Raw genomic sequence first — 14,381 nt, 5'->3', positions numbered from 1 at the left:
TTCTCCAGGGAGAATAAATCGAGCGATTGTAGACGCTCTTCATAGTCAAGGTCCTCCAATCCCCTAATTAGTTTAGTTGCCCTTCTCTGGACTCTCTCCAGCTCCAAAACATCCCTCCTGAGGACTGGCGACCAGAACTGGACAGAATACTCCAGATGCGGTCGGACCAGAGTTTTATAAAGTGGAAGGATTATAGTCTTATCTCTGGAATACATCCCTTTCTTTATGCATGCTAATATTCTGCTGGCTTTGGCAGCTGCCGCTTGACATTGCATGCTGTTGCCTAATCTATCATCGACCAAGACTCCCAGATCTTTCTCCATTTTTGATTCCCCCAAGGGTTCCCCTCCTAACGTTTATTGTGTTTTTATGTTTTTAGTCCCCAAGTGCAAAACCTTACACTTCTCCACGTTAAACCTCATTTGCCATGTCGTTGCCCACTCTGTAATTTTGTCCAGGTCATTCTGTAGGATATCTGCTTCATGCTGTGCAGTTATTGCCCTGGCCAATTTTGTGTCATCTGCAAAAACTGATATTGAACTACTGATCCCGACCTCAATGTTGTTTATGAATAAATTGAACAAGGTTGGTCCCAGGACTGAGCCCTGGGGCACCCCGCTTTCAACCTCAGACCTGTCTGAGTATGCGCTGTTTATTACCACCCTTTGGACACGCCCTTTAAGCCAATTCCGTATCCAAGAGCAAACCCTGCTGTCGATACCTGCAGACCTTATTTTATAAATTAAGCGCTTGTGGGGAACTGTATCAAACGCCTTAGCGAAATCCAAGTACACCACATCCACTGGTCTCCCCCTATCTAGCTCACAGCTCACCTCCTCGTAGAATGTTAATAGATTGGTTTGACAAGAACGCCCATTTGTAAACCCGTGCTGATTACTGCTGATGATGTTGTTGTCTTTAGCAAACTCTACGATATAGTCCCTTATCATCCCCTCCAGAAGTTTACATACTATTGATGTCAAACTGACAGGCCTATAATTTCCCGGGATATGCCTCTGGCCCTTTTTGAATATCGGAATCACGTTAGCTTTCTTCTAATCCCCTGGTACATCTCCTGTCCTAATACTGTTAGCAAAGATCAGGGGTCTGGATATAACCTTACTGAGTTCCTTGACTACTCTCGGATGTACGCCATCTGGGCCTGGTGATTTGTTTGTGTTAAGTTTATCCAGCCTTTCCCTGATTTCACCCTCTGTTAGCCATAGTGGCAAGTCCTGTGTATTACTACTAACCATACAGTCATGGTCAGTGTACCCCTCCGTTTCCTGTGTAAAGACTGACGAGAAAAAAGCATTCAGCACGGTTGCTTTTTCAGTGTCCTCTGTAACCATCCTCCCATCATTGTTAATTATGTGTGCAATATGCTCTGCCCTAGTTTTTTTGCTGTTGATATATTTAAAGAATTTCTTTGGGTTTTTTTTACTATCCTCCGCTATTTGTCTCTCAAAGTTGATTTTAGCCATCTTGATTTCTTGTTTACTTTTCTTATTTGCCTCCTTGTATTGCTCGAAAGTCGATACTGTGCCCTCTGATTTATACTTCTTGAAGGCCAATTTTTTTCCCCTAATAAGTTTTTTGACGCTATGGTTTAACCAGCCAGGTTTGGCTTTGTCTCTTCTAAATTTATTTCCCATAGGAATGCACTGCAAGATGCCTTTGCCTAATATGTTCCTAAAGCATTCCCATTTTTCCTCTGTGGTCAGGGATCCCAGGGTTTGGTCCCAGTTTACCCTTTCCATCAATGAGTACAATTTTGGAAAGTTTGCCCTTCTGAAGTTTAGGGTTCTTATGTTCCCCACTTGCCTTGTTATATTGTTATTTATACTAAATGTGATCATCCTGTGATCGCTAGAGCCCAGGTTGTCCTGGACTCCTACCTCCGAGATTATGTCTGGGTCATTAGTGATCAATAGATCCAGGACTGCATTTTCTCTAGTCGGAGAGTCCACCAACTGTGACATGTAATTATCCAGTAAGGTTTCCGTGAATAGGCGGGCCTTCTGTGAGTGTGTAGTCCCCTCGACATGATCATTTTGGAAGGTAAGTCTAGCCACTTGACTCTTAAGCCTATTCTGACATTTCTCTCATGCATGTAAAAATCAGCTTTTCTTTTGTAAGAAATTAACTTAGAACCCTCAAACATTATATATTTTTTACACAGAGGCCCTACAGAATAAAATGTTGGGTGTTGCAATTTCTTAAAAAAAAAAATATTTATTTATTTAATTTTTAGTAAAAAAAAAAAACACTTTAATAAATTTTACTGAACACAAACACAATACAAAACCCAACTTTTGGTAAAATATAAAAGATAGGTATGCCAAGTAATGGAGACAAACTATGATACATTACATTATCCATGGGTGACAACCTAAAAAAATTACAGGTTAACAGTTTAGAGTTACACAGGGGAATCAGGCACTAGAATTATTGCACTTGCTTTGACGTTCGCAGTAATACCCCACATGTGTGGTGCGATCACTGTTTACATATGTGTGTGGGACCTATATGAGTATTCTCATTTATGCATGAGCATGGGGGGCTGGCGTGCTTCATTTTTTAATTTTTTTATTTAGTTTATTTAACTTTATTTTTTTAAAACTGTACCTTTATTTATTTATTTATTTATTTGATTACATTTATTGCTATCACAAGGGATGTTTTCCATAGCATGGGCCATGACTGGTTCTCTTTTTGGAGAGATCTAGGGTCTATTAAACTCCACATCTTTCCGAGGGCCTCCAAAGCATTTGATCAAACTGAGATCAGTTTGAAGAGATGCTCTACAACTCTAAATACGACCAGAAAAAAACAAGGCATGGGAACATGGGTTCTGCCACTCTTCTCAGTGAATGCGACCTGATCGTCCACCTTTACCTGGACGGGACAGTCCGGTAAAGGGGGTGGCAGGGGTGGACCTTTTTCCACCACCTGTAAAAGTGATTAGGTGGCTCTATAGCATCTCTGATCATTTTTACGAAAAAGAGAATCGGCTTCTGAAAAAAACAGTACTAGAATCATGGTTGTACTGTAGCTGCAACAACGATCCTGGTATAACCACTTCAACCTGAAGACGTATATATAAGGCCTATGGGTGGAAGTGATTACATCTGAATGTCGATGCTATTAATAATAATAATGCTATTGATGTAAAAAGTGAAAACATTTAAATAAATCACCAGCTAGCCCACACTAAGGAGTTCATTTACTAAAACCGGAGAGTGCAAAATCTGGTGCAACTGTGCATAGTAGCCAATCAGCTAATAACTTTAGCCTGTTCAATAAAGCTTTAACTAAAAAAAAAAAAAACTGGAAGCTGAGTGGTTTCTACTGTTAGCAGAGCTGCACCCGATTTTTCACTCTCCAGTTTTGGTAAATCAACCCCTTAGTATGTGAATACCATTAGTACAATAAAGTGTGGCACTTACGCTTAAATTGAAATCTTGAATGTGGTGCTCCACCAAAATTTAGAAATTCAAGCAAGACCAATGGTATTCAGTCACCTTTCTCCTTAAAGTGTTACTAAACCCACCACAATAAAATTAATCTACAAATGCAGTAAAGCATGCTTGTTATACTCACTGTGGAACCTAAGGGGTTACGCCTCTGCATTGTGTAAAAAGGCTGTTTGATCCTGTCTTCTCTGATCCTCCTATCCTCCTCAAAATTCCCCAATCTATCTGCTGATAGAACAGAGCCTCTGGAGTCTCTCTGCACAGGCTCAGTTTGGTGTATATTGCTAGAGAAGTTTGCGTCACGAAACGCTTCAGTTTGGAACGCATAGCGTTATTACGTCAGTCAGGTGGAACGCAAGCCAGAAGCACCGCTCGCCACTGTGCAGAGAGGACGTGCAGCCAGCACCAGCCGACCACTGACCACCACTATTTTTTACCTGTACATTTTCCTGCTTTTAAAACCCACTAGTGTGGGGAAAAAAAACTAACCTGTTGATACTGCACCATCTGGAGCCTCTTTTTCTTTTGCAATTGGCCCTATAACGGTGTGAGGAGAACCCTGTTACCAGACCATACCAGCCCATAGGAGTTTAAAGGGGAACCCATCCCAGCCCAGGGGCAAAAAAGCACGAATGGTCCTAGTGCTATAAGGCATATAGGACCCATTGGTTCTGGTAAGTGATTTCATCTACCCACAAACCACGGCAAAACGGATTGATGTCACAGAATTTATGGACACTCATGCCTGAGCACTTGCACTTGCCCCGTGTCTGACTCCCTGCATCTCCGATCTCGGTAAAGAGCCTACTGACGTAGGCTCTTTACCATGTGACCAGCCGTGTCCAATCACGGCTGGTCACATAGTAAACAGGAAGAGCCGTTGATTGGCTTTCCTCAGTACATGCCTGACAGGCACGAGTAAAGGAGCGCCGATCGACAGCTCCCCTGACAGGGGGGGAGTCAGCACTGGTAATCAGATCATTGATTACCAGTGCAGACCCTTGGGGGGGGGGTTACCACTAGAACCACCAGGGATGCCCACCCATGACCCAGGGATGCCCACCCATGACCCCAGAGATGTCCACTATGGCCACCAGGGATGGCAATCAGGGCTCAGGGAGCCCCCCATTGCCCTCCCCATCAGTGCTGCCTGCCAGTGCCCTCCCTATCAGTGCTGCCCCCCAGTGCCCATCATTGCCATCTATCAGTGCCACCCACCAGTGCCCATTATTGCCCACCAGTGCCGCCTATCAGTGCCCATTAGTGCCCATCAGTGCCACCTATCAGTGCCCATCAGTGCCCACCAGTGCCACCTATCAGTGCCCATTAGTGCCCATCAGTGCCACCTATAAGTGCCCATCAGTGTCGCCTATCAGTGCCCAGCAGTGCTGCCTATCAGTGCCCACCAATGCTGCGTACCAGTGCTACCTAGCAGTGCCACATATCAGTGCCTATCAGTGCCGCCTATCAGTGCCGCCTATCAGTGCCACCACATCAGTGCCACCCCATCAGTGCCTCCTCATCAGTGCAGTCTCATCAGTGCTCATCAGTGCAGGAAAAAAAACTAATTTATTTACAAAATTGTATAACATAAACAAAAAAACATTTTTTCAAACTTTTCGGTCTTGTTTAGCAAAAAAAGAAAAAACCTTGCGGTGATCAAATGCCACAAAAAGAAAGCTCTATTTGTGGGGGGGGGGGGGGGGGAAATGACATGAATTTGGTTTAGGTACAGTGTTGCATGACCGTGCAATTGTCATTCAAAATGCAACAGTGCTAAAAGGTAAAAATTGGCCTGGGCAGGAAGGGGGTGAAAGTGCCCTGTATTGAAGTGGTTAATCCATTTGCACCTGTTATTGCATGGGAGGACTAACCCTGTGGGGGAAAGGATCTTTTTAAAAATGATGGTTCTAAGTGTTCGTTGGATTTTGGTCCCTGCATGTGCTAATGGGACCTATGAAAGGTCTTATCCTATACAACTAGGTGAGAGTACATCTGGTACATAAGGGGAAGCAAATTTTGTGGTTGATCATATGGTGGAGCACATTTCATTAATTGAATTTACTATTTTGGGTGCAGTAATGTGAGAAGTTTGATATTGGGTCCTCTGATTCCTCCTGTATTGAGTTGTATTGTAACTGTACTGTCTGCTCTCATGTTGTAAAGCGCTGCACAAGCACTTGGCGTCATATAAATCCTGTGTATTAATAATATTACTAGTAATAATTTTGATGGAAAGCAATATTATTATTTTTTTATGTTTATTCCCATGTTTAACTATATCTGGAGCCATGGAGAGAGATTCAAGTGGTATTAAATCCAAAAGCAAACATTTATTATATTGCCACCATTCTTAGATGTGGTGGCTGCATTCATTTTCTTTTGTTAGCCTTTCTTTCTTTGATTTTTCAACAAGTGATCCTGCCATTCTGTTGTTTGTCAACAGAAAAGCTGTCCTCCAACATATATAGCAGTTAGAGGGTTGAGACAAACCATTTACCACTGATGGGGGTGCTTACAAAGATCAGCTTTTATTTATTTTTTTTATCTCAAAAGGAAACAAATTGTTTGCTGTAACTGCAACAATATGTGAGCTGGGGTTTGATTTCAATGTGATCTGTAAGATTGCCTATTTTGGACCTAATTACCACTGGATCACAGAAAATAGGAGGAGGAGGAGGAGGAGGAGGAGGAGGGTTGGGGGGTGGGGGGGGAGGGTAAACACATGATATCCAGAGGAGGGTGGCTGAATAACAGTAGAGTCTTGCTTGAATTTGTAAATTTGAGTGGAGCATGATGTAGCCGGGACTGGACTACCATTAAAGCGGAGTTCCGGGCACAAAAACGATATTTTTTTTTTGTGCCCCTCCGCTAGGTATGCCTCACCTGAAAAGGAATTGGATAGTTATTTTTTTTTTTTTTGTTTACTCACCTTTTTATTGAAGATCGTAAATACTCACCTATGACAGCTTCCTCCTCCAGCGCCGAGGCTCACCCCGTCACTTCCTGCCTCGCGATGATTCCTGGGAGCTGAACGTCATAGCTCCCAGGAATCAATGCGCCGCACCGGCCCCGCTCGTCATTTCCGGGCGACGCCGCATTCCCCTGCTAAACAGCTTCTGGGCATGCCCAGAAGCTGTTTAGGAATGCGGCGCTGCGCCGGAAGTGACGAGAGGGGCCGGTGCAGTGCATTCTGGGACACGAAGACGCGGAAGAAGACAGAGAAGAGGACCGCGCCGGCTTCAGCTGCCCACAACCGAGATGGAAACGCTGTGGAAGAAAATTTCTAAGTAAGTATTTCTTCTAAAAGGTAAGTGTGAACCGGGACAGATCAGAGGCTAGCCATTGTGGAATGTGCTAGCCCTGACTGTCCCGGGGGTATGTTCAGAAAAAAATTGTTTCTCTGCCCGGAACTCCGCTTTAACTGAAAGTGCAGACTCACCTTCTGTTCCTTCAGATTGTCTTTGCATCCCTCTAGTGTTGGTTTCAGGAATAAATCATCATATTGCAGAGACTGGGAGAACGGCATTGTGGGAATTATAGTCCTCTGTAAAGCTATGACTATGCGGCTGGATTGTTGAAGAACTATCTTTCCCAGCAAGCTTTGGGTTACAGAGGAGCAACTTGTGAGAGGCTATAAAGGGATCGGCTGAACAGGCTTGCTTCCTGGAACCCATCATGTGCGCATCAGTCTGCTGTACAGAGAGCGGGATAGCAGACTGCGGACTACTGCACAAACCGCCCCATCTGCCTGCAGACTCAGCCCTGGCGGAACGGATGTTCATTGCAGCATTGCAGACATCCTTGCAGCATCGCTGATCGAGTGGACTATGTGGGACATCTTGAGATAGCAGAGCGTAACCATCTCAAGGCCACAGAGCATGGAGGATTGTCATTGCCTGTTTCCCTAGGACCCTCATTGATGAACATCATGATTTGGTGAGAGGGCACCTGCTCAGAGTTCAGACCGTAATTATTATAGTTCTAGTTACACTGAACACAGACACTTGAATCAGCCACCAGATCACTTAGGATTATAATCAACTATTCTGCATTGCTTGCTATACACTGAGTCTTTTTGAAAATTTTTCATTTCATGAGCTCCAACTGCCGGTAAAGACTTTAGCAAGGCCTTGCGAGTAGGACTTTGTTATACTATTGTTTCTTAAAGGGGTCACATTACTGGTATCTAGATTACCCTATCTCTCATCAGGATACATGTTGTATAGGCGGGCCCAGGGTTCCCCTTTAGCCTGAAGGCTTTATAGTAATAATATATGGTTATTTGAGAGATTTACATGATTATTCCAATACATTGTGCTTATTAATATCATTTGGTGTTATTACAACCTGTTTTTCTCACTGTCTTTTTGATGTCAGTTAAGCTGAATTCTGGTGGTTTATCCAGGTTCTAGTTGACTAATACAATTTTACAAGTTCATCTTCTGAGTAAAGTTACAGCTCATTCCCATTGTGTAAGTTACTTAAAGGCATATATGACATGTCTGAACCTAGAGTGTCAGGAGGGCTGGACGGTTTACAGGGTCAAAGCAGTGCAGAAGAACATACAGTAAACAGCAACCCCCAAGGTGGTAGTGATACAACACCATTGAAGGTTTAGGGATGTGGAATATTATAACTGGACTTATACATCAATGAGTACAAATCAGGACATTTATTCACATATAGCGCTACCACCAGAGGAGCCGCTGAGTTGTTTTGTGATTTCTCTGCACACCTGAAGATGGCACACCTCACTCACCCAGAACTTACTGACACACCTTGAGGTATTTTAAATCATTTTTAAAAATAAGTATAGCCTAAAAGGAGAAATGATTAGCAAGTATACTTATACAAACAATCAATAGGACAATACTGTTACTCTGGAGATTTGGTTAAACACTAGGGTTGAGCGGACACCTAGATGTCCGCGTTCGACGGGTTCGGCCGAACTTTAAAAAAAAGTCCGGGTCCGTGTCCCGGACTTTTACCGAACTTTTCCCGGACACCGAACCCCATTGAAGTCAATGGGGACCCGAACTTTAAGGCACTAAAATGGCTCTAAAACACCAATGGAAAGGGCTAGAGTGCTGCAAATGGCAGCAAAACGTAGTTAAGAGCATGGCAAGTGATCTGCAAACAAATGTGGATAGGGAAATAACTTAAAACAACAAAAAAAAAAACAGAATAATAAAACAATGTTCTTCATCTCTGAAGGACGAGGCCCATATGGAGTAGGAGGGAGGTTGAGGTGGTGGTGGATGTGGCGGTGTCATAGGCGTGCGCACAGGGTGTGCCTGGTGTACCTGGGCACACCCTAATCACCTAGGGCACATAGCATTATCGCTCTGTTTGCCAGTGAGGAGATGGGAAAGATCTCCCTCGCACCTGCTCTGCTCTATTTCTCTTTGCCAGCAGGGAGAGTAATGTATCGGGGCCATGTACATGTAGGCAAACACATGCATGTGTATTTCAACTTTGGGGTGCACACCCTAATGCAATAGGCTGCGCACACCTATGGGCGGTGTAGGTGGAAGCGGCGGTGGAGGAGGACCAGGGCCGGATTAAGAGCATCATGGTCTTGGTGCTGAGGATTTTGAAGGGCCTTAAGGGCCGTGCCTTGGCATGCACCCAGAGGAGGAAGGGTGCAGCCATGCATGCCTAATTCAACATGGGATGCTGACTCTGAAGCCCATAAACACATCCATGCATCGGCAACTGTCCCTCCTTGTCCGGCCTTCGCGCTGTGTGGGGAGGTTCTGAGGGTGCTGCCTGGGGAAGCGAGCATAGAAGCCAGATTTCTGTGTTTACAAGTGACAGAAGAGCGGTCACAGTGAATATGGCCAACCCGGGGCCTATATAAAAGGTAGGGGCCTGCATGGAGCTGCAGCTCCAATAGCCCCTATGTTAATCTGGCCCTGAGGAGGAGGACGAGGTAGCCAACACTGCTTCTTTTCACAAATTTTAAATGAGGGTACACCCCAAAAGAGTGAGAAAGAGCAAAAATGGAACAATGGCTGGGTAAGGTCGGTATCCATTGCTATTCTGCACAAGGTACGGAAAAGTCCCGTGGGATCCATGCCTGGTTCATTTTAATGAACGTGAGCTTGTCCACATTGTCTCTGGACAGGCGGCTGCGCTTGTCTGTTATAACACCCTCAGCCGTGCTAAATACCCGTTCAGATAATACACTGGCTGCAGGGCACGCCAGCACCTCCAAGGCGTAAAGGGCAAGCTCAGGCCATGTGCCCAATTTGGAGACCCAGAAGTTGAAGGGGGCAGACCCCTCATTCACTACATGTAGGCGTGTGCACACATACTGCTCCACCATGTTGGTAAAATGCTGCCTCCTGCTAAGACGTTCCATCTGAGCTGCTGGTGCTGCTGTTTGTTGTGGCGTGCTGACAAAGCTTTTCCACATTTCGGCCATGCTAACCCTGCCTTCTAAGGTGCTGGCGGTGCCCTGGTTGAGTTGGCAACCTCCTCCTCCTCCTCCTCCACTGTGGCCCCGCTGTCAGATGCGAATGCCAGCAGCATCGCATCTACCAGCGTGCGCTTGTACTCGCGCATCTTGCGATCGCGCTCCAGTGAGTGAATTAAGGACGGTACGTTGTCCTTGTAACGGGGATCCAGCAGCGTGGCCACCCAGTAATCAGCACAAGTTAGAATGTGGGCAACTCGGCGGTCGTTGTGGAGACACTGCAGCATGTAATCGCTCATGTGTGCCAGGCTGCCCAGAGGCGACGAAAGGCTGTCCTCTGTGGGAGGTGTATCGTCCGTGTCCTCTGTATCCCCCCAGCCACGCACCAGTGATGGCCATGAGCTGGCCTGGGTGCCACCCTGCTGTGAACATGGTTCCATCTCCTCCTCCAGCTCCTCCTCCTCCTCATCCTCCTCATCCTCCAGAACTGTGCCCCTGCTGGACAATTGTGTCCCTGGCGTTTGTGTGTGCAGGAACCCACCCTCGGAGCCCCTTGCGAATGACTGCCCTGAAAGCCTTTGAAATGTTACCTCTTCATCCTCCTCCTCGTCCTCCTCATCCTGTGCCACATCCTCTTCCATCATCGCCCGAATTGTTTTTTCAAGGAGGCATAGAAGTGGGATAGTTAAGCTGAGAACGGCGTCATTGCCACTGGCCATGTTGGTGGAGTACTCAAAACAGCGCAACAAGGCACACAGGTCTCGCATGGAGGCCCAGTTATTGGTGGTGAAGTGGTGCTGTTCCGCAGAGCGACTCACGCGTGCGTGCTGCAGCTGAAACTCCACTATGGCCTGCTGCTGCTCGCACAGTCTTTGCAGCATGTGCAAGGTGGAGTTCCACCTTGTGGGCACGTCACATATGAGGCGGTGAGCGGGAAGGCCGAAGTTACGCTGCAGCCCTGCCAGGCGAGCAGCAGCAGGGTGAGAACGCCGAAAGTGCGCACAGACGGCCCGCACTTTCTGCAGCAGCTCTGACATATCGGGGTAGTTTTTAAGGAACCTCTGCACCACCAAATTCAGCACATGCGCCAGGCAAGGGATGTGCGTCAAACCGGCTAGGCCCAGAGCTGCTATGAGATTTCGCCCGTTATCGCACACCACCAGGCCGGGCTTGAGGCTCGCTGGCAGCAACCACTCATTTGTCTGCTGTTCCATGCTCCTCCACAACTCCTGCGCGGTGTGTGGTTTGTCCCCCAAACAGGCAAGTTGTAAAACTGCCTGCTGTCGTTTAGCCCTGGCCGTGCTGAAGTTGGTGGTGAAGGTATTACACTGTCCGGATGAGGAGGCAGTAGAGGATGAGGTAGCGGAGTAGGATGAGTTAGGAACAGGAGGCAAACTGAAGCGCCCTGCAATCCTCGGTGGTGGAAGGACATGTGCCAAATTGCTATCCGCCTCAGGCCCATCCGCCACTGCATTTACCCAGTGTGCCGTTAGGGAGATATAACGCCCCTGACCGTGCTTACTGGTCCACGTATCGGTAGTTAGGTGGACCTTGGCACAGATGGCGTTGCGCAGTGCACACCTGATTTTTTCCCCCACTTGGTTGTGCAGGGAAGGGATGGCTTGCCTGGAAAAGTAGTGGCGGCTGGGCACGACGTACTGTGGGACAGCCACCGACATAAGCTTTTTAAAACTGGGCGTCTCCACCAGACGGAATGACAGCATTTCAAAGGCCAATAATTGTGAAATGCTGGCATTCAGGGCCAGGGATCGCGGGTGGGTAAGGGGGTACTTCCTCTTCCTCTCAAGTGTTTGGGAGATGGAAAGCTGAACGCTTCCACGGGACATTGTGGAGATGGTTGTTGGTGACCCAGGTGGTGGTGTTGCTGACACATCGTCTGTTTGCGGGGTGGCAGGTGCCGGTATGACTACAGAGGTGGCTGGAGCGGCCGAGACTGCAGCAGAAGAGGAAGCAGGATGAGCCAGAGACGTTTCTTGGTTTTGAAGGTGTGTACTCCACTGCAGCTCGTGCTTTGCACTTAGATGCCTGATCATGCAGGTTGTGCTCAGGTTGAGAAGGTTTATGCCTCGCTTCAGGCTCTGATTGCACAGGGTGCAAACCACTCGTGTCCTGTCATCAGCAAATTTTCTAAAGAACTTCCACGCTAGAGAACTCTTTTGAGCTGACTTTGGTGCGCTCGTTCCCTTGCTGCGTTGGGCAGTAGCAGGTGTAGTGTCTAGGGCATGGCCTCTCCGCTTCTGCACCCTGCTCCCTCTTCTGCTGTGCTGGTGGCTCTGTGCGACCACCGCCTCTTCCTCCAAACTACTCAGGTCACCTGCATGACCTTCATTCCATGTGGGGTCGAGGACCTCATCGTCCTCCACATCATCTTCCACCCAGTCTTCACCCCTGCCCTCCCTGTCGGTCTCCACAATGCTGAACGCCGCAGCAGTTGGCACCTGCGTTTCGTCATCATCGGAGACGTGCTGTGATGGTCCTTCCATGTACTCATCTTGAGAAATAAGTGGTTGGGCATCGCTGCACTCAATCTCTTCCACTTCTGGGGCAGGGCTAGGTGGATGGCCCTGGGAAACCCTGCTGACAGAGTCCTAAAAAAGAATAAGAGACTGCTCTATGGCTTGGGGCTCAGACTGCTTGCCTGATTTGCAAGGGGGTGAGGTGAAAGACGGTTGGACATTGGCTGCAGGTGCCAACTCTGACCTTTCTGCAGTAGACTGGGTGGGAGACAATGTGAAGGAACTGGAGGCACTGTCAGCAGCAAACCAATCTACTATCGCCTCTCTGTGTTCTGGCCTCATCACTTCTAGAGGCGTATGATGCCCTACCAAATACTGATGCAGGTTCTGTCGCCTACTCACACTTGAGGAAGGTGTTTCACTTGTGCGTGTAGCTGGCACAGATCGACCACGTCCTCTCCTTGCAACAGGAGCTCTAGCAGCAGCACCACCACGACCCAGGCCACAGCCCCTATTTGACGCTCTCCTCATATTTCTGAAATTTAAGATCTTGCCCTAGAAAGGTCTTTATTGAATAGCGGAACAAAAGAACAACAGTATCACACGGGTGTATCTCACAGTCAAATATGCAAACTATGCCGCAATTTAATGTTTTTTACACCAAAAGGGTGTGTATTAAATAGCGGAATAGGATAAAAAACTGTGTATCTCACACGTACAAACACAGACTAGGCCCGATTACATTTTTTCCTACCCTAAAGGGAAGATGAGGAAGAGGAGTATGGAACAGGCAGCACCCTCAAATCTTCAGAAGTATGAGATGAACCCCAAAAACTTGGAAAGGTGGATCTCACACGTACCGACACACACTATCACGCAATTTAATTGATCCCCAAAGGTTTTTATTGAATAGCGGAATAGGAAATATGATCAAAAAAAAGTGTATGTTTTTCACACGTACAGAAGCACACTAGGCCCCAATTACTATTGTTTGTACACCTAAAAGGATGGATGAGGAGGAGGAGGAGGAGGAGTATAGAACAGGCAGCACCCTCAAAGCTTCAGAAGTATGAGATGAACCCCAAAAACTTGGAAAGGTGGATCTCACACGTACCGACACAGACTATTCCGCAATTTAATTGAGCCCCAAAGGTTTTTATTGAATAGCGGAATAGGAAATATGATCAAAAAAAAGTGTATGTTTTTCACACGTACAGAAGCACACTAGGCCCCAATTACTATTGTTTGTACACCTAAAAGGATGGATGAGGAGGAGGAGGAGGAGGAGTATAGAACAGGCAGCACCCTCAAAGCTTCAGAAGTATGAGATGAACCCCAAAAACTTGGAAAGGTGGATCTCACACGTACAGACACAGACTATCACGCAATTTAATTGAGCCCCAAAGGTTTTTATTGAATAGCGGAATAGGAAATATGATCAAAAAAAAGTGTATGTTTTTCACACGTACAGAAGCACACTAGGCCCCAATTACTATTGTTTGTACACCTAAAAGGATGGATGAGGAGGAGGAGGAGGAGGAGTATAGAACAGGCAGCACCCTCAAAGCTTCAGAAGTATGAGATGAACCCCAAAAACTTGGAAAGGTGGATCTCACACGTACCGACACAGACTATTCCGCAATTTAATTGAGCCCCAAAGGTTTTTATTGAATAGCGGAATAGGAAATATGATCAAAAAAAAGTGTATGTTTTTCACACGTACAGAAGCACACTAGGCCCCAATTACTATTGTTTGTACACCTAAAAGGATGGATGAGGAAGAGGAGGAGGAGGAGTATAGAACAGGCAGCACCCTCAAAGCTTCAGAAGTATGAGATGAACCCCAAAAACTTGGAAAGGTGGATCTCACACGTACCGACACAGACTATTCCGCAATTTAATTGAGCCCCAAAGGTTTTTATTAAATAGCGGAATAGGAAATATGATCAAAAAAAAGTGTATGTTTTTCACACGTACAGAAGCACACTAGGCCCCAATTACTATTGT

This window comes from Pelophylax lessonae (assembly GCF_965119305.1).
Source record: "Pelophylax lessonae genome assembly, chromosome: 7".
Classification (NCBI taxonomy): Eukaryota; Metazoa; Chordata; class Amphibia; order Anura; family Ranidae; genus Pelophylax; species Pelophylax lessonae.
Note: the sequence above shows the minus strand (reverse complement) of the source record.